The following is an 18,839-nucleotide window of genomic DNA, read 5'->3' as shown; positions in this document are numbered from 1 at the left end:
TGTAACCCCTGATCCTCTCTAACCTAATTAATTGCAACAAACTGTACACTCAAATACAATCTCCTTCCCTCATCATCTTAGAAACCTCATCATCATCCATGGCACAATAAATTGGTAGACTGGTTGATCATTTCTGAGGTCTTCCAACAAACTCTTACTAATGTAAGTCTGTCCCTACTGATGCTTGCTGCAAGGCCTGTCTGTAAAATAAAGTGACCTGAGTTCACAGCACATGGCCATCCATAGTTTAACACTAATTTGGCAGCTTCATCCAGAGATACCATAGGTAGAGGCTGTGTAGGGAATTGAAGATCTGTAGTATTAGATTGGTGGTCAAAACACTTTCCTATCCCAAAATAGAGGAATCTATCCTGTGTCCAATCGGTGCTATACAAGCCCTGGGATTGCATGAAACAAAAAAAAAAACTGCACATACTGGAAATCTGAAACAAAAACTGAAATTGCTTGAATCACTCATCAGATCACTTAGTATCATGGAGAGAACGAGATGGATCTTATGTTCTTATGAGGATATAAACTGGGTAATTTTGCAGTGTTAGAACCTATTGTCACAAATTAATTTTGTGTCACTTTTGTTTTACTTTATGAAAACTTTTTGCATATATTCAGATTTCTTGGGATACACAGTTGTGCTTTAATTACCACCAGCAGACATGTGAAGGGAGATTCGATGATGCAGGTTGTTAGAACATTGGCTAATCACTTCTGGGACCAGTTCAGACTTCAGACTGCCGACATGCAAGTCTTCTCTTAAGAGTCGATACAATGGGCACAAGTCAGCAGTACTGATTTGCCAATAGTTCAGCATTTATTTGTATCCAATTGACAGAAACATTCAGGAAGGCCACAAGAATAACATGGGGTATTTGTAGTAGAAAGAGCTGGTGCAAAAGCAGTTAAATACACTATTGTGTGTAATGTTGTTTCACAGATTTTTCACTCATGGGGAATTGACTGATTACAAGAGCTGATACTTTATCAGTTTTGTATTTCTGAATTTATTCAATGATTGCAGGTTGACCCTGAATTTAAGCTTCCAAAGTAAAACATTCATACAAAGATATGAAAAAGTGCTAAAAAAAATTTGCTTAACTGACATTTATTGACGCCAAGTTAACATCTGTATTTTTCATAATGCTCATGCTGTTCATTGCTAAGAAAAAATGAAAGGAGTGTAATACATTATTAATAACTCAATACAAGTTTTATCAATACTAAAATCTTTTCACGTGTTTAATTTAGTCAACCAAACATTAAATAAAACATGAAATAAGCTGCTACATGGCAATCATCTCATTTCATATCAGAAAACTTGCAGTTTTGCAGTTTTCCAATCACCGAGCAACATTAAAGGATAGGAAGCAAGTAAAAAATCAAAACACCAAAAATCTGGAACAGAAAAGAGGAAGTGAGCCAGCACCTATGGAAACAGTTGATATTTTGTGAGAGGACCCTTTTGAAACATTTATTTTCTGGTGTGGATTTTAACCTTTATCACTCGATGGCAAACTGCTGATTGCAGGTAGATTGCCAATTATACACCCTGCCTGATTGTCCTTTCTACTGATATAGTGGAAAGGAAACTCCAACACAGTATATAATGGGCAGCAGACCAATAGTAAAGTTAAAATTCACTGCTGTGGCTCAGTGGGCAGCACTTTTGTCTCTGAATCAGAAGTTTGTGGCTTCAAGTCCCACTTCAGAGACTTGAGCACAAAAATCTAGGCTCACACTTCAGTGCAGTACTGAGGGAAATGCTGAACTGCTGGAGGTATTGTCTTTTAAACTGAGAGGCTCTGTCTGCTCTCTCGGGTGGATGTAAAAGATCCCCTGACACGAGATTGAAGAGCAGGGGAGTATTCCCTGTGTCTTGGGTCATTATTTATCCCTCAATTGACATCACAAAATACAGATTATTTGGTCATTATCACATTGCTGTTAGTGTGAGCTTCCAGTGTGTAAATTGGCTGCCAGTCTTCCTACTTTACAACAGTGACTACACTTCAAATAAAATACTTCACTGGTTGTGAAGCATTTTGGGATGTTCTGAGGTTGTGAAAGGCACTATATAAATGCAAGTCTTTCTTTTCCACAGATACTAACTTACTGTGTGTTTCTAGTTTTTTAAAAGAAAGAAGGACTTGCATTTATATCGTGTCTTTCACAACCTCAGAACATCTCAAAGCACTTTACCACTATGACTCATTATTGAAATATAGCCCCTGTTGCAGCCAATTGAGCACAGCAAGATCCTACAAGAAGCAGTGCAAAAATGACCACATCATCTCTTTTAGCAATGTTAGTTGAGGGATAAAGATTGACCAGGACCCTGGAAGAACTCGCCTGCTCTTTGAATAATGTCATGGGATTTTTTATGTCTATCTGAGAAGGCAGACAGATTTTAATGTCTCATCCGAATAATAGCACATCCAAGAGTGCAGCACTTTATGTTTCTGCTTAACATTATGGATGAAGTTAATGTCACAGTAGAGGAGGGGAGAGTATGATATTGAATAGGATAAAAATAAATAAGAATGAGGTGCTAAATACATTGGCATCACTCAATTTAACAAGTCACAGGGTTCAGATGGGATGCATCCTAGGTTACTGAGGGAAGGTAGTAGGGAGATAGCAGAAGCTCTGACCACAATCTTTCAATTCTTCTTTAATATTGGAGTGATAGAAGAAAGCTGCAGGATTGAAAATGTTACAACCTTGTTCAAAAAAGGGGAGAGAAATAAACTTGGTAACTAGAGGCCAATCAGTCTCATGTCAGTGATGGAAAAACTAAAGAGACCATTATCAAGGACAAAATTAATTCTCACTTGGAGAAGCATGGGTTAACAATGGATAGCCAGCATAAATTTGTTGAAGGCAAAATGTTTCTGACTAACCGGATTAAGTCCTTTGATGAAGTTATAGAGATGGTTGGTGAAGGTACTGCAGTGATGTATATATAGACTTTCAAAAGGCATTTGAAAAAGCACCGCATAATAGATTTATTCAGAAAATAGAAGCACATAGTATCAAAGGGACATTGGTAACTTGGGTAAAAAACTTGTCCAAGAGATAGGAGGCAGAGTAGTATTGAACAGATTTTTTTGATTGGATAAAAGTAAGCAGTGGGGATCCACAGGGCTGGTATTAGGTTTTCTTGTTATATATAAATGATCTGGACTTAGGTATAAGAAGTATAATTCTTAGGTTTGTGGATGATACAAATTTTGACAATTTAGTAAATAATGAGCATGATCGTAGCAGACTTCAGGAGGACATGGACAGACTGGTGAAATGGGCAGTCATGGCAGATGCAAATTAATATGATCAGTGTCAAGTGATGCACTTTGCAAGAAACAGTATCGAGAGGCAGTATAATTTAAATGGTACAATTTTGAATGTGATGCAAGAGCAGAGAGACCTGGGAGTGCACATTCACAAATCTTTGAAGATGGCAGGGCATGTTGAAAATGAGTTTAAGAAAAGGTATAGGATACTTGGCTTTGTAAGTAGGGGTACTGAACATAAAAACAAAGAAATCTTTACAAATCTCTGATTTATTCAAAATGGGTGCAGGGGACATAGGAACAGGGCCTTATCTAACTGCAGTGAGCTTCCTGCACATGCCTCAGGTGAGAATGGTTGGGGGAAGGAAAGCTGGAGATGGGCCATTCACAGTAGCCAGCAGGAGTTTAATGAGGTTCGGGGGACCCCACATCAATTAGAAATGTACCTTTTAATGAAACTGACTATGTCACATCCATGTCAAGAAAACTCGAGCATTGCCAACTCCACTCAGGACAACATAATTTCCCATAGGGGTCCTAAAAAAGGCATTAGATTCCTCATTAGTTTGCACACAGGGCCATAGGCCGTTCGAGGCACCTGGATAATGGAATGGCCCAATTTCAGGTCAGGGGATTTTCAGGTGCCCTTGGGTGCAGGTCATTGGTCATCAAAATTGGGCCTTGCTCCGCCTGTTTTACACCTGTAAAGTGGACAAAACAAGGTCCAATTTCCACCCTTTGGAACTTAATAATAAAAAGTTAAAACATTGACTTTTTTCTTGCTACTTTTCTTGCTCCACCCTTCACTTCCTGAAGCTATGCTGTGGTTTAGTTTCCCAGATGACAACAACCATCTGGAACCTGAGTCAAGGAGCTATTCTTTATGCATGAGCCTGAAGAGCAAAAGCGAGTTGGCTATTCAACTACAGGCAGCATTATAGATCATACTGATCTGTTCTTCTCTAAGCTAAGACCCTTTGAACACAATAGTAACAGTTCCACTGTGATGAATTAACTCAGCACAGACCAAGGATGAAGCAAGAAAATTTGGATGGATGGATAGGTCTCCATTACATGTAAATCCTTCCTACTCAATTCATTTCTCTACACTGCAAAAGTGGTTACTTTCCATCCAGAAGTGCTGCTGATAATCTACCCCTTGACCTCAAAGCCTCACTGGAGTACCAGCAAGATTAATTTCTATGGGAATTCTCCCAATCTCCCACTGTAATTTCAGTGGAAACCCCAGGGAAAAATCGAAAAAGGGCCATTTTCACCATGAATTCTGCTGCAGTCATGGCAGAAGATTAACAACCCTCAACACCACCTCATGGAAATATTTCCTCAGGAGGTACGCAGCCACTGGGGAAATGTATTAAAATGTTGGCTTTATCAGGTTAAGTTGTCGCACTAATTGTTGAAAAGATCATCTTTAAGGCTGATAACTGATAAAGGTGGAGAAATACCAGCCTCAACCATCTCGATTTTGAAGGTATTCCTCACTGTAGAATGAACGTAATATCCAACTACTGCTCAATTTTGTATCCTTTAGTTACATAGTAAAATGTGAAGGTCAAGAACCTTTGGAAAAGGATATATATGATTGCTCTAGTAGAATGTATTTAGTGCAGATACTGTCATTTAGATATTCACTACACAGCAACATTTGAGTGTGTTTCGTATCCAATGCAAAATTGAATTTAGCCTTAGCATCATTAGTGAGAAATTACCTTCTGTTCCCTCTCAAAATATCATTGCAGCATAACTTTATGCTGCCAGAACAGGAAGAATTCTGCATAAAATGTCTCTTCTCAGGCTGCCTCTATCTAGTATCAGTGTGGCAATAAGGAAAAGGCTGTGGCAAGCATGGAAATATCTTCTTACCGTCAGTCCATATTATGTCTAATTACTTTTCTGCAACTGCCTAAAAATGCATTGTAGTCAGTAGAGAACCTCACACATTGATAAGATGCAATGCTGTTTAAAATCACTTAGTCGATTTTTTTTTTAAAGTCTTGAGTTTTTAGTGGAGTTTTGAATATACAGTGCAAACAAATATGAACAGACTCTCAAAACAGTACCAATAGTTATTCATCAAAACACCATAACCTACATTATATCATTATATTTAACTGCAAGTAATTTACTTTGAGGGCTGTCACACTTCATAAAGTTGTGGGGTTTAGAGCAACACAGTAGCAATCTGAAACAACATAAGGAGTTACCAAGGTAACAGCATTTCAACATTAGGAAAACATTTCCTCTGTGCATCACTTGAAATAAAATTATCAACCTTTTTATAGAAAATAACTTCACAGTTTTATTATATATAGTGAACAAAGGTAATATCCCCAACTCCACCATTCACTATTAACTGCATGATGCACAGTCTACTAGAAATTAGCAACTTGGAAATTTGAGTGATCTAAATTCATTCATTTAGCCAAATGAGCCAATTTTCCTCAATTTGGAGAGCCCAAGCAGTAGGGGAGAAAACAAGCAGGATAGCAAGATGTTTTTACTGCCATTTTCCGAATCCTGCTATATACTCCATGGCAAATGGGACAGTATGAGTGGATTAAGGTCATTGCAACACATTGTAATTATATTTTTAATAAGAAGGAATTTTCTTTCTGCTTGGGTGTAATACATTGGCATAATAACGAAGTAAATCTTTGTGGTGAGTCAGATGATGAAAGAGTCAACCTGTGGTGAGCAGAATCCATTTGTTCCTTAGCAGATGAGCAGTTGTAGTAGAACTTATGGTTAGTACACTTTAAGCTGAATCTTAACTCCCAGAAATAGGTGGGTTGAGGTTGGGTCAGAGGTTAAAATTCAAAGATTCTAAAACAGGAATGCAACCTGCCAAAAGCCTGCCTGTAGTGTTCAATGGTTTGATTGATCTTGGTTTGATTATATTAGCCTGGCCACTGATCAATGTCCACTGTGCTTGATTGTTTAATTCTAGTTTGAAACTGAAACTAAAAGAGACAGGCTGGAATGTTCGAGAGAAAAAGAGACTGTTCTGAGAAAGAAGTTGTCCTGAAATCTTTTAAGTGCTAAGATATTTTAGAGAACTGTAAATAAACCAGTTGGTGATTTATTGCAAGTGTGATATCTGCCTTGCTCTGAGATAAATCAAATACATAAAATATCAGTAACCTGCCTAGAACTCACCCACTTCCTGTTTAATGAGGGGAAGATAAGGGGTGGGCCACCAATTCACTTGTTTGAGGTGGGCTGGTTATTTCAATATTATGCCTTCATTTTAAGAGTCATTTCATTTTTAAACACATATTGTCAGTGCTTTTCAGGCCTCATGAAACCTAACAGGTAAAAGGAGGGGGGGCAGTGCTGAATCCATGAGTTAATTGTCTTTACAGTGCTGCTTGTGGAGGGTGGAGGATGGAGGAGGAGTGTTTCTTCCAGGCCCAACAAATGACCCAGTAAACCTCCCACCTCCACTCATGCCATTTGTTTGACACACTCCTGACCCCCACTACCATTGGACCCACCGACCATCAGTGGAACCCCCTGACCACCATCAGGTCTCTCTGCAATTGGAACATGCTGTCTTGCAATTGGAACCCCTTCCCTGCAATCGGTAAACACCCTACTGCTACTCACTTACCAACTAGACCTACTTACTGTCCTTGGCTGTGGCCTTGTGCTGCAGGCTTCCCACCCACCAGGCCACTAGTCTGTCAATCAGGATGCCTGTAGGCGAGAAACCTACATAAAAACATTCAAGGAGCCCTGCAGTTAAAAACTGCAGAGCATTCAGGAAACCAGTTCTTCCATGTTTCCCGACCTCAAAACAGCATGAAACGTGCTTCCGGGCTAAAATGCAGGTCCTTGTTTCAGCCCTTGGTAGTCTAGTATTTTGTGTGCATGTCGATCTGTCCAATCACCTGGCAATTTAGAAGAGGAATGTCATTTTAAGGATGCTGCCCTAAATATTGAGGGCTAATTTTAACTCTGCCCACCCAAGCTGCACTGGGCCGATGGCTTACTGCCCACAATGACCTATACCCTTCCAGCTGAGTTAAAATAATGACTGCAGTGTGCATCTTGAAAGCATCAGATGCTAAACAAATGATTCCAACTTATTATGGATCTGTGGTGAAACCTGCTAGGGATATTTGTGCAGTCTGAGCTAAACTACATTTATTAGGACACTGGTGCATTGGATGTTTCCTTTTAATTCCATTTTACAGCCACTAGTCCGCAGCAAGTGAAAGCAAACAATTTTGGGCAATTAGGAATTTTGTTTTTTATAGAGCTTCACAGATTTTGCAACTCACAAATATATCTGCTTCTGACACTAAACGCTATACACATCAAATAGCTTAAAAGGAGATGGTGACTGTTAAGATGTGACTTCATGCCGCATGTTGAAAGGTGAAAACTGAAATTGGACAAGAATGAGCATTTATTTAGAAAAGGAACCTTTAAGTCTACTCACAAATAATTCTTTCTCATTGTCACAATTTATTCAGGGGACATTTCTATGCCGAATGGAGAATTGGATATTGAATGGAATATTGAATGCCAAGAAGCCCAATCTGTGAAGTGGAATAAAAAAATGAAAGCTCAGATTAAACTAGATCTAACTTGTAAATCTGTTCAACGTAATAGAAACAAACAGCCAGATTATACAAGGGTCTGAGGTAGTAACAAGGGAGAGGTGAGAATTTATGTTAACTGCTAAGGAGATAGTGTAGCTCATTTCTCTTTGGTATGTGCATTCAGTTTAAATTAGATGTTGAGTTCAGATTTAATTTTGAAAGTTCTAAGATTTGGGTCTCAAAATCAGATTGTGCCTGGAACTGGGCATGCAGGGGGTGAAGTGCGCACTGCAAATGCCTGTTTGTGTTCATGCTGCCTGCTGCTTATAATGAGACATGTGTGCAGCCAGCACTACCTGTGCTACTTATTGACTATATACCAATTGGGGTGGGGGGTGGGGAACAGGAGGGGAGGCTGGATTTTGAGCATCTATGACGCCACTTAAAGGTAGCCAGCACCTCTTGAAGTATGCGCATTCTAGCTGAAGACACTGGAGAAGAAATTCTGCTGAAGGAGTTAGTGAGCAGGCATCAATGTTCTCCAGTGTTGTGTCGGTGGCCCTGGTGCAGGCAGTGGACAAGAGCAGTCGCATCCTCTTCCCCACTGCTGACAGTGGGAAGAAATTACAGAGCATGTGAATGCCAGGAATATTGCACATGGGACATGACTATAATGTCACAAGGAATCAAATGATCTAATTAGAGTTGTTAACTTTCATACTCTCTGCTCACAGCGGCACCACGTACAGCCTCATTAATTACAATTCAAGACAGCATTCACTCCACTTCCCAATTTCCCTTCATTTTCATTCAATCACTGCAGCACAATTCCCTCCATCCCGCTTGCCTCATAAATACCACTGTTACAACCCTCGCCATTCTCCAAACAGCTCACTAGCCTCTCACTTACACATTTCTTTCTTCCTCGTAGAGAAAGTAGCACACACTCAAGTCAACTGGCACCAGAGGAGGAAGAGCCCACCTGCAGATCCTCTTCTCCCTTGAAGAAAGCATGCTGACCATCATGAACAGGAACAGATTGAGGCTGTGGAGACTGGCAGCACAGAAGGAGACATTGCACAATATTTCTCTATCCCTAATCCTCTTTGCCCATCCTGACTTGTCTCTTAACCCACAAACTTTGTCTGACAAGTTGCTGATGTTTTCAACATCCACTTCTTTCTTTCGGCTATCCCTTTACACCACAATAAAACCCTATACCTCTCCTTTGTTTCAGCAGATGAGGATGTAGCCACCCCTCTGCTCACCAAGGAAGTGGAGGCCCAGCTTTGCGGAAGATTCACCATCACTCAATTTGACCAGCTTAGATCTTGGCGCCACACAGACATTAGAGGTTAGGTTAGAGGAAGTATGCACATGTGGTAACTCACCAGGCAAAAGTATGCAGGGGCTCAGGCAGCAGGATAGGATGCCACAGGTGTCAGCTTGCCAGAGGTCATGTACTAGTTCTGCTACAGAGCAATGAGTTGCAGACTTCAAGGGTCCAGGCTACCCCAGAAGGCTAATGAACATCTACCAGAAAAACTGCTAGTGAGCTTGCATACAATGTTCCAAACTGTGGAAGAATCCAGCTCCACTTATCTCAAGGCTTTGCACAGAGCACGGAGCCCCCTCTGTCAAAACGTGGACCTGAATGGTGAGATCCATCAACACCCATGCCAGCATGCACATGCAATACACACATGCAAATAGGGACAGAAAAGAGCAGAAGAAAAATAAATTGGAGAGGTTTGAGGCAATATCAGAAGAGTTTCTAATTTACTGTGCTGGGTTGAATGTTGGTGTTTATCTTTGCAGTGAAGTGAGGGCAGGACCAAAAATTGAGTGAAGGAAGACAATTCAATGATGGGTGGAAGAAAAGTGTTCAAGATTGTGGGACTGTTGTGCATTGGGGCTTAGAAGTTAATTTAGGTGAAGTTCCCTTCAATTAGTTGATCTCTGAGAATTCGAGCAGGTAGGGGCACTGGTGGGTGCTGCCTCCCCTGAATTGCTTCTTCCACGTCTTGCTCCTCCTTCTGCATTTGTTGCTGCCCAAGTGATGCAAAAGGCTCGGGATGGTGAAGTTATGGGGCAGTCAGCAGACAACAGCAAATGTGGATGCCCACTCCTCCGGAATGGTCCAGTAAGTAGAAGTATTGTTGAGTGCACCTATTGTGTGCTCAATGGTCTTCCATTTGCCAGCAGTGATCACATTGTAGACCTGCTCTGCAGCTTGTGCGAGTTTCTGCCTGGAGTCACTTCCAGAGATGATATCTCCTGTCACCCAATAAACCGCCTGTAACTTAGCAGCCTGGTAGGAAGGAAAACAGCACAGAGAACTGGTGTAGATTGAAAGAGGCCTGACCACTAGCAGGATTATGGGCACAGACCTGCATGTTGTGATGCCTATGGCCACAAACTAGCTGGACCTTCAGCAAATGGGATGTCATCAGACCCCAATTTACATTGTTACGACCAGATGAGAAGGGGTCTAGGGGTTTCCTCGCAGTTTTTGCCTGGTTTAACCATAACAGGGTTTAATTTTAAAACTAAAATAAAAGCCATTTCAACACTCCCCCCTGCTCTCATGCTCACATCTCTGTCCTGGGATTGCTGCAGTGTTCCAGTGAACATCAACGCAAGCTCGAGGAACAGCATCTCATCTACCGATTATGCACACTACAGCCTGCCGGACTGAACATTGAGTTCAATAATTTCAGAGCATGACAGCCCCCCATTTTACTTTCATTTTTAGTTATTTTTTCTTCCTTTTTTTTTACATTCTTTTTTACATTTTTTACAATTTTTTTTTGCATTTATTTCATTTTATCTTAGTTTGTTCAGTTTGCTTACCCACTGTTTTTTTTTCAGGTTTGCACTTGCTGCTGTTCAATATTCAGTGTATTCACACCTAATCTGTACTAATGCTTTGTCTTTCAACACACCATTAACATATTGTTTGCCTTTGCTCCGTGACCTTTTGGTCAGCTATGTGGCCTGGTCCAATCTACACCTTCCCCTTTGTTATCTCTTGCCCCACCCCCACCTCACTTGTTTATAATCTGTGACTTTTCTAATATTTGTCAGTTCCGAAGAAGGGTCACTAACCCGAAACGTTAACTCTGCTTCTCTTTCCACAGATGCTGCCAGACCTGCTGAGTGATTCCAGCATTTCTTGTTTTTATTTAATTTTAAAACACTGTTTTTAGCTCCCCCTCAGTGAATCCTTGTTCATTGCTCCAATTGTAGGGCAAAGAAGTCAAACAGGTTTCCTTTAGATTTGAACAAGAAAGGTAGAAGTTTATTAATCGTAAACTCTAATCCGGTTAATGCCTACGAATATGCGATGTGACCACGCTAGCCCACACGCGCAGATAGAGACAGAATAAGTAGATGGAATAAAGGGGAAAAGTTTGAGGCAATATTTGGTAGTTGCAGTCCTTTAATTTCAATGTGGAGTCTTTGGTTGCTGATAAATCTTGCAATTTGTTGGGGCCCAGTTCACACTTTAACTTAAAAGCAAAATATTGCAGATGCTGGAAATCTGAAATAAAAACAAGAAATGCTGGAACCACTCAGCAGGTCTGGCAGCATCTGTGGAAAGAGAAGCAGAGTTAACGTTTCAGGTCAGTTAGGGTTAGGAACCGAAGAAGGGTCACTGACCCGAAACGTTAACTCTGCTTCTCTTTCCACAGGTGCTGCCAGACCTGCTGAGTGGTTTCAGCATTTTTTGTTTTTATTTCACGCTTTAACTTGTTCCGATGTAGGAGTTTTTTCTCTCTTGAGGTTTACGTATCTTCTGTGGGTCCGGTAGCTTGGAAGAAAGCGAGAGAGAGAGAGAGGCTTCGTTGTTCCAGCTTCAGTTGCACACTGCCTTCTGAATTCAAACTGTCCTGTGGCTAATTCAAAAAACCTGGACCAACATTTTAGTCATGTGACCAGTTGGTTTAACCAGTCCTGGCTCTGTGGATTGTATCATCTTAGCAGGGCTTGGAATGCGCTTCTTTACACCTTCAATGTCTGGTGATCAAAATCCAATTGGGTTAATTGGAGCAGGGAATAGTCTTTTGTCTCACAAGCTGCGTCTCCAAGTATGCAAATATCCTTCCAGCCCAGTGTCTGGTGATCTTCAAACAAGTTAGTTCTTCACTCAGCAACAGTTTAAAATCAATGTTCATATGACAAAATGAATATGCCTTATTCTTGGTAGGTGGGGTCTGCATGACAGCCGATTTAAAGGATCCTGCTGGCTTCAAGCTTCAGAGCCTGGTGAGGTCACGGGGAATTGTAAGGAGGCTTGGAGATCTTGGAGGAGGGGAGGGTCAGCTGATTTTGAGGAGTGAAACAGGGAAGATTGTTGGGTCTAGAGCAAACACTCCCACTCCTCCTAGCCCACAAACAGTCCTGTATGCATTTCCCTTGTGGATCCAGCCTTTCTTGCCTCCTTTTACCTGCCTGGATTCCTAAGGTCCAGGATCCAGCTGAGATTGTTTGAAAATAAATGTTGTGAAAATGGAGGCATGCAGCCTCTTTGACAGCGTTTACCAACCTATCCACCTCTCACAGACTCACAGGTAGCAGTGGCAGCTGGGTAGAACCTGACCCAGGCAGTCAAGGAGGGTCAGACAAGTAGTGTAGGATCCCCAGAGTGCATTTCACTCTCCAATCGGTGTTCAGTTCTGAATACTGGTGAGAGTTATGGTTCCTCTGCCGATTTCATGTAGAGCCAATTCCATGGCACCATGGATGATTCACTTGCATGGGGTGTCACTTTGTGTGGGAAGAACTTCCTAATATCAGTCCTAATTTTGCTATTTTCTAGTTTTAACCCATACCTCCTCATCCTATTCTCTCAATTTAACAGTTTTTTCGGGATTAACTTTTCCATACCATTTACGATCTGATATATTTCCATAAAATTATCTCTCTTCCTACTCCTTTCAAAGCTGAAAGAAACCTAAGCCCCTCCAGTTACTCTTCATAACTGAGACCTCTAACACTGGCGATTGCCAGTTTCGTGGGTCTTCATGGCACTGCCGCCAACACTTACATATCTTCCTTATATTTCAATGGCAATAACTGAAGATCTGGTCTGGGTGCAGAACAATACAGTTTGGTCATGGCTTTCTATCACTTGTAGTCTACTGCTCTGGATATTGTTATGGAATTTCCATATATTTTTATTAAAACTTGGAATCTATATTTTTAAACTGAAGAGGCTGACCTGTGGGTATTTATTTTGAAAGGAATTTCGGCAAAAGTTGACCAGTAAGCAAGTTTTTACTGGAAAGCAGGTGATTCCAAGTAGACACTATAGGAGGTTTGACTTCAGAGCTATTCATTTGTTGTGAAAATAGAGAATTTGGCACACCTTGCCAAACCAAAGGACTTCCTTCCATAGCTTTACTGACTAAATTTTAAAAACATTTCTTCTGTTTCTTTGTAACAGCTGCCAACAAAAATCTCTTTTCTTCCCGGTTAACCAGTTTCTGGATGTGTGTGCGTGAGGACTAGGATAACAATACGGGGCTTGAATATTTCAATTCTTTTTTTTTATATTCGTTTGTGGGATGTGGGTGTCACTGGCTAGGCGAGCATTTATTGCCCATCCATAATTACCCTTGACCTGAGTGGCTTGCTAGGCCATTTCAGAGGGCATTTAACAGTCAATCACAGTGCTGTGGGTCTGGTGTCACATGAGGCCAGACCAGGTTAGGACCAGCAGATTTCCTTCCCTTAACGACATTAGTGAACCAGATGGGTTTTTACAACAATCGACAATGGTTTCATGGTCATCACTAGACTAGCTTTTAATTCCAGATTTATTAACTGAATTCAAATTAATCCATCTGCTGTGGTGGGATATGAGCCCATGTCCCGAGAGCATAAGCCTGGATTGAACTTTGAGAGCATTAAGTTTTCTAGTCTCTCAACTTCATTGCTGGCTATTTCAACACCATTCATTGAGATCATGAACTAGAAATCCAACTTTCAACAGCAAGCTGGATATGTGCCCACCCATATCAATCCACCAGAAAACCACAGCATTTTCCTGTAGACAGCTTCCTTCCAGAGGGGATCGATTACCTTTCTAAAAATGCCTATACCTTCTGTTAGGAGCATTAAATACAATTGGGGCCATTTTTGTTCAGCCTTTCCTATACTTTACTATATTTCATCGGAGCAGTATGGCACTGCTTCAAATTTCCTTTTGAAGTGGGGATCTCGGAAGTACACTGCCAGTTGTGGCCAGCTCACTCAATTGTGTTAATCTCCCTATCCCCACAATTTGCGTTCTGTGTCACTGGACATGGGGAGGCCGAAGTCCTGTGTTTGTCAGCGGAGCAAAGACTTATTATTACAAGTTATTTTAAGTATGTGGAGACTGCCCATTGAAGTTAGTTCCCTGTATGATGGTATTCTGACAGTCAAGCTGGTTAATGCAATGAGCCACTGAGCGACCTTCACACCAGAAACAGGCACCATTAGAAAATGCCTTTCTGGAGATTTATTTTCAGCAACAATGCTGGTGAAACAGTGAACCTGATTCATTTATCATAGGTTTACAACAAAAGGGCAGAGAAACAGAAGAAATCTTCACCAATGCATTGATGGCGTCACGGTGAGGAATTCTTGCTACTCATTTTGCTTATCATTCGGTATATTTTGGATAACGTTTAAAAGTCCGAGACTGAACCAGTCGGTCAACAACCCCACTGCCCTATCTGACCCTGAGCTGAGATTCTGAACCCATACATTAGAGGGTATATCTGCAAGAGCTCTGAGACCTCCAGCACAGAGACAATGAAGTGAATTGCAAATAGAGTGATGATCTTCAAGGGGGAATTTGGCAAGGGTGGGTTCGCTGCTGGGTACTATGCAATAGACCACCAAATAGTAGGAGGGAGATGGAGGAGCACATCTGCAAGTAGATTTCAGAAAAGTCTGAAAACAACATTATGACAACAGAGGACTTCAATTAACCTAATATAGAGTGGGATAAAAACAGGGTAAAGGGAAAGGAGGTGGAGCAATTCCTGAAATGTGTACAGGCGAATTTTATTGATCAGTATGTTTCCAGCCCAATGAGGTTAGGTTGGATATAGACTAGACACATTACTATGAGGAGCAAAGAGAAGGTATCCAAAGTTTCCAAAGTTAAAGCTCCCTGGATGAATAAAAACAGAGGGGTTAAAATGAAACAGAACAAAGCAGCCTAATGCTAAATGTCAGATTTTTAATACAATAAAAAATCAAGAAGATTACAGAAAGTGGAGTGAAGAACTCAAAGGAAATAAAAGGGGCAAAGGATGTGTATGAAAGATGATTCGTGGATAACACAAAAAGGGAACACTAAAGTATTTTATAAACATAAATAAAAGGAAGAGTGGAGCCTTTTTGAGACTAACAGATCTTCTTGTTAAGACAGAAGGCGTGGCTGAGATACGAAATGAATATTTTGTATATGCCTTCAGTAAATATTACAGTAAAGGAGGAGGTAGTAGAGAAAATCGATGAGATAAAAATAGATAAAGAGGAGATAATTAAAAGGTTGGCTGCACTTAAAATAGAAAATTCACTCAATTTGGACGAGATGATGCGTACGTTGCTGAGAGAACTAAAGATGGAAAGTCTGGCCACAATCTTTCAATCCTATTTGGATATGGGAATGGCACCAGAGGACTGAAGGGTTGCAAATGTTACACCCATGTTCAGAAAAGGTGAGAGGGAGAAACCAGATAACCAGTCAGCCTAATGTCAGCGGTGGGGAGACTTTTAGAGACAATCGCCTGGGACAACATTAGTTGTCCTTGGGAGAGACATGGGTTGATAGCTTAGATCCAGACCAGATTTGTTAAGGGCAAATTGTGTCTGAAGAATATGATTGAATTCAATGATGAAGAATGGAAGAGGGTTGTGCGACTGATGTCATGTATCTGGACTTCCAAAGGTATTTGATAAAATATCACGTAATAGACTTGTTGGCAAAGTGAAAGCTCACGGGATTAAAGGGATATGACAGTGTGGAAACAAAATTGTCAAGAGTCCGAGAACAAAGAGCGATGTTTTTCAGACCGGAAGGAAGTATTCAGTGGTGTCCCCCAGGGTATTGGGAGCACTACACTTTTTGATGAAGATAATTACATGGACTTGGGTATATAGGGCATAATTTCAAAGTTTGCAAATGACGCATAACTTAAAAATGTAGCAAACAGGAGGATATTAGCAGACTTCTGGAGGACATAGACAGCTGAAATGGGCAGACACGTGGCAGGTGAAATTTAATTGCAGGAAAGTATGAAACAATGCATTTGGGTAGAAAGAAAGGAGAGTGAACATAATATAAATGGTGCAATTTTAAAGTGGGCGCAGGAAACGAGACCTGGGGGATTACATACATACATAAATCTTTGAAGGCGGCAGGACAAATGGAAAAGTCCTGGGGAAAATTGATGTACAGAGAGATTTGGGTGTTCAGGTCCATTGTTCCCTGAAGGTGGCAACGCAGGTCAATAGAGTGGTCAAGAAGGCATACGGCATGCTTTCCTTCATCGGACGGGGTATTGAGTACAAGGGTTGGCAGGTCATGTTACAGTTGTATAAAACTTTGGTTCGGCCACATTTGGAATACTGCGTGCAGTTCTGGTCGCCACATTACCAAAAGGATGTAGATGCTTTGGAGAGGGTGCAGAGGAGGTTCACCAGGATGTTGCCTGGTATGGAGGGCGCTAGCTATGAAGAGAGGTTGAGTAGATTAGGATTATTTTCATTAGAAAGACGGAGGTTGAGGGGGGACCTGATTGAGGTGTACAAAATCATGAGAGGTATAGACAGGATGGATAGCAAGAAGCTTTATCCCAGAGTGGGGGATTCAATTACTAGGGGTCACGAGTTCAAAGTGAGAGGGGAAAAGTTTAGGGGGGATATGCATGGAAAGTTTTTTACGCAGAGGGTGGTGGGTGCCTGGAACGCGTTGCCAGCGGAGGTGATAGACGCGGGCACGATAGCGTCTTTTAAGATGTATCTAGACAGATACATGAATGGGCAGGAAGCAAAGAGATACAGACCCTTAGAAAATAGGCGACATGTTTAGATAGAGGATCTGGATCGGCGCAGGATTGGAGGGCCGAAGGGCCTGTTCCTGTGCTGTAATTTTCTTTGTTCTTTGTTCTTTGTTGACAAGTTGAGAAGGCTATTAAAAATCATATAGTTTTCATAGCTTTATAAATAGAGGTATGGAGTACAAAAGCAATGAAATTAAGCAAAACCTTTACAAATGACTGGTTAGGTTTCAGCAGGAGCATTCTGTCCAATTCTGGGGAACACACTTTAGGAATGATGTCCAAACTTTGGGCAAGTTGCAGAAGAAATTTACTGATATGGTACCAGAGATGAGGGAGGTCAGTTATGTAGAGGGATTAGAGAAACTGGGATTGCTCTCTTCAGAGCAGAGAAGGTTAAGGGGAGATTTAATGGAGGTGGTCAACGTTTTGAGACGTTTTGATAGAGTACATAGGGGGAAACATACCACTAGTAGGAAGATCAAAAACCAATGGACATAGATTCAAATTAATTGGAAAAGAACCAGAGGGTTTTGTTTTTACTCGGGGTTGTTATAATCTGGAATGTGCTGCCTGAAATGATGGAAGCAGATTTAGAAGTAATTTTGAAAAAACAATTGGATATATACTTTAAAAGGAAACATTTGCAGAGCTGTGGGGAAATAATAATGCAGTGGGACTAATGGTAGTTCTTTGCATGTTGTACCTTTTATAGTCTTCGTAAAGCTTTGCTAACATGGTGATAACATGGGAGCATGTTCTGGTTATTTTTAATTAATAAATAGCATGTTAACCCATTAAATCATCTTCTAAATTATATAATTCTGTTCAGTATATCTGTACGACATTTTTTAGTCCTTGTCCATAGTTATTTTCATGGTTTGTACTTACGATCTGATCTTTTCCGACAGCCTATCTTTAATTCTATAGCAAGTGGTCAGTCTTCTGATTAATTGGCTCAGAGCCTAGAATATACCATGTCTATCCTTGCAGGTTCTAATCTTGTCCTGAATATAACCTGTTAGAACCTGCTTATATTGCAAATTCTTAGTTTTGATATGTGCATCTTTTGTAATAAAAATGTTTAATAAAGTTAATATAAATATTAGGGTCTTCTCTATCTGGCCTACTTCTGCTTACAAGTCAAGATACACAGGAAAAAGGAAAGGGACAAAGATAAGGACCTCATCAAATTTTGTTTCACACTCAACATGTGGAAGCATTTTTCTTCTGCTTTCACCCCATGCTGTACTTGACTTGGTGTGCTTTATTGGGTAGTGTCAGGAAGCTGCAGGCTGCATTGAACACATGCTTTATCTCAGTTGGCTGTGTTTGATGAACATATTAGAGAAAGCATTACATGGTATCTAACCCATGCTATATCTGCACTGGGAGTGTAGCAAGAGCATTATTCTGGTTCTTATCCATGCTGTACATGATATGTCAGTGTTTGATGGGAAGGTGTAGAGGGAGCTTTAACCATTATTGCCCATGATGCACCCTTCAATTATTGCTGTAGTGGTGCCTGATAGAAATAGAGGGAAGACTTCAGGATGTATGATGCAAGAGGTAGATATGGGGGACATTGAAATGTGGGACCTCACATTTGAATGATTGGCAGAAAAACTAATAAGTAGTAATTTTGGGAGTCTGTGCCCCCTACCTGGAGACTTAATACATGAGAACAGGGTGTAGACAGGATTGATTGTACAACCTGTCTTCATATCCAGTGAGGTGGCAAACCTCGAGGGCAGCCTGAAATAAAAACAAGAAATGCTGGATGCATTCAGCAGGTCTGGCAGCATCTGTGGAAAGAAAAGCAGAGTTAACATTTCTGGTCAGTGACCCTTCTTCGGAACAAGCAAATATTAGAAATGTCAAAGGTTATAAGCAAGTGAGCCGGG

This window comes from Heterodontus francisci, chromosome 6 (assembly GCF_036365525.1).
Source record: "Heterodontus francisci isolate sHetFra1 chromosome 6, sHetFra1.hap1, whole genome shotgun sequence".
Lineage (NCBI taxonomy): Eukaryota > Metazoa > Chordata > Chondrichthyes > Heterodontiformes > Heterodontidae > Heterodontus > Heterodontus francisci.
This window is presented reverse-complemented; position numbering follows the sequence as displayed.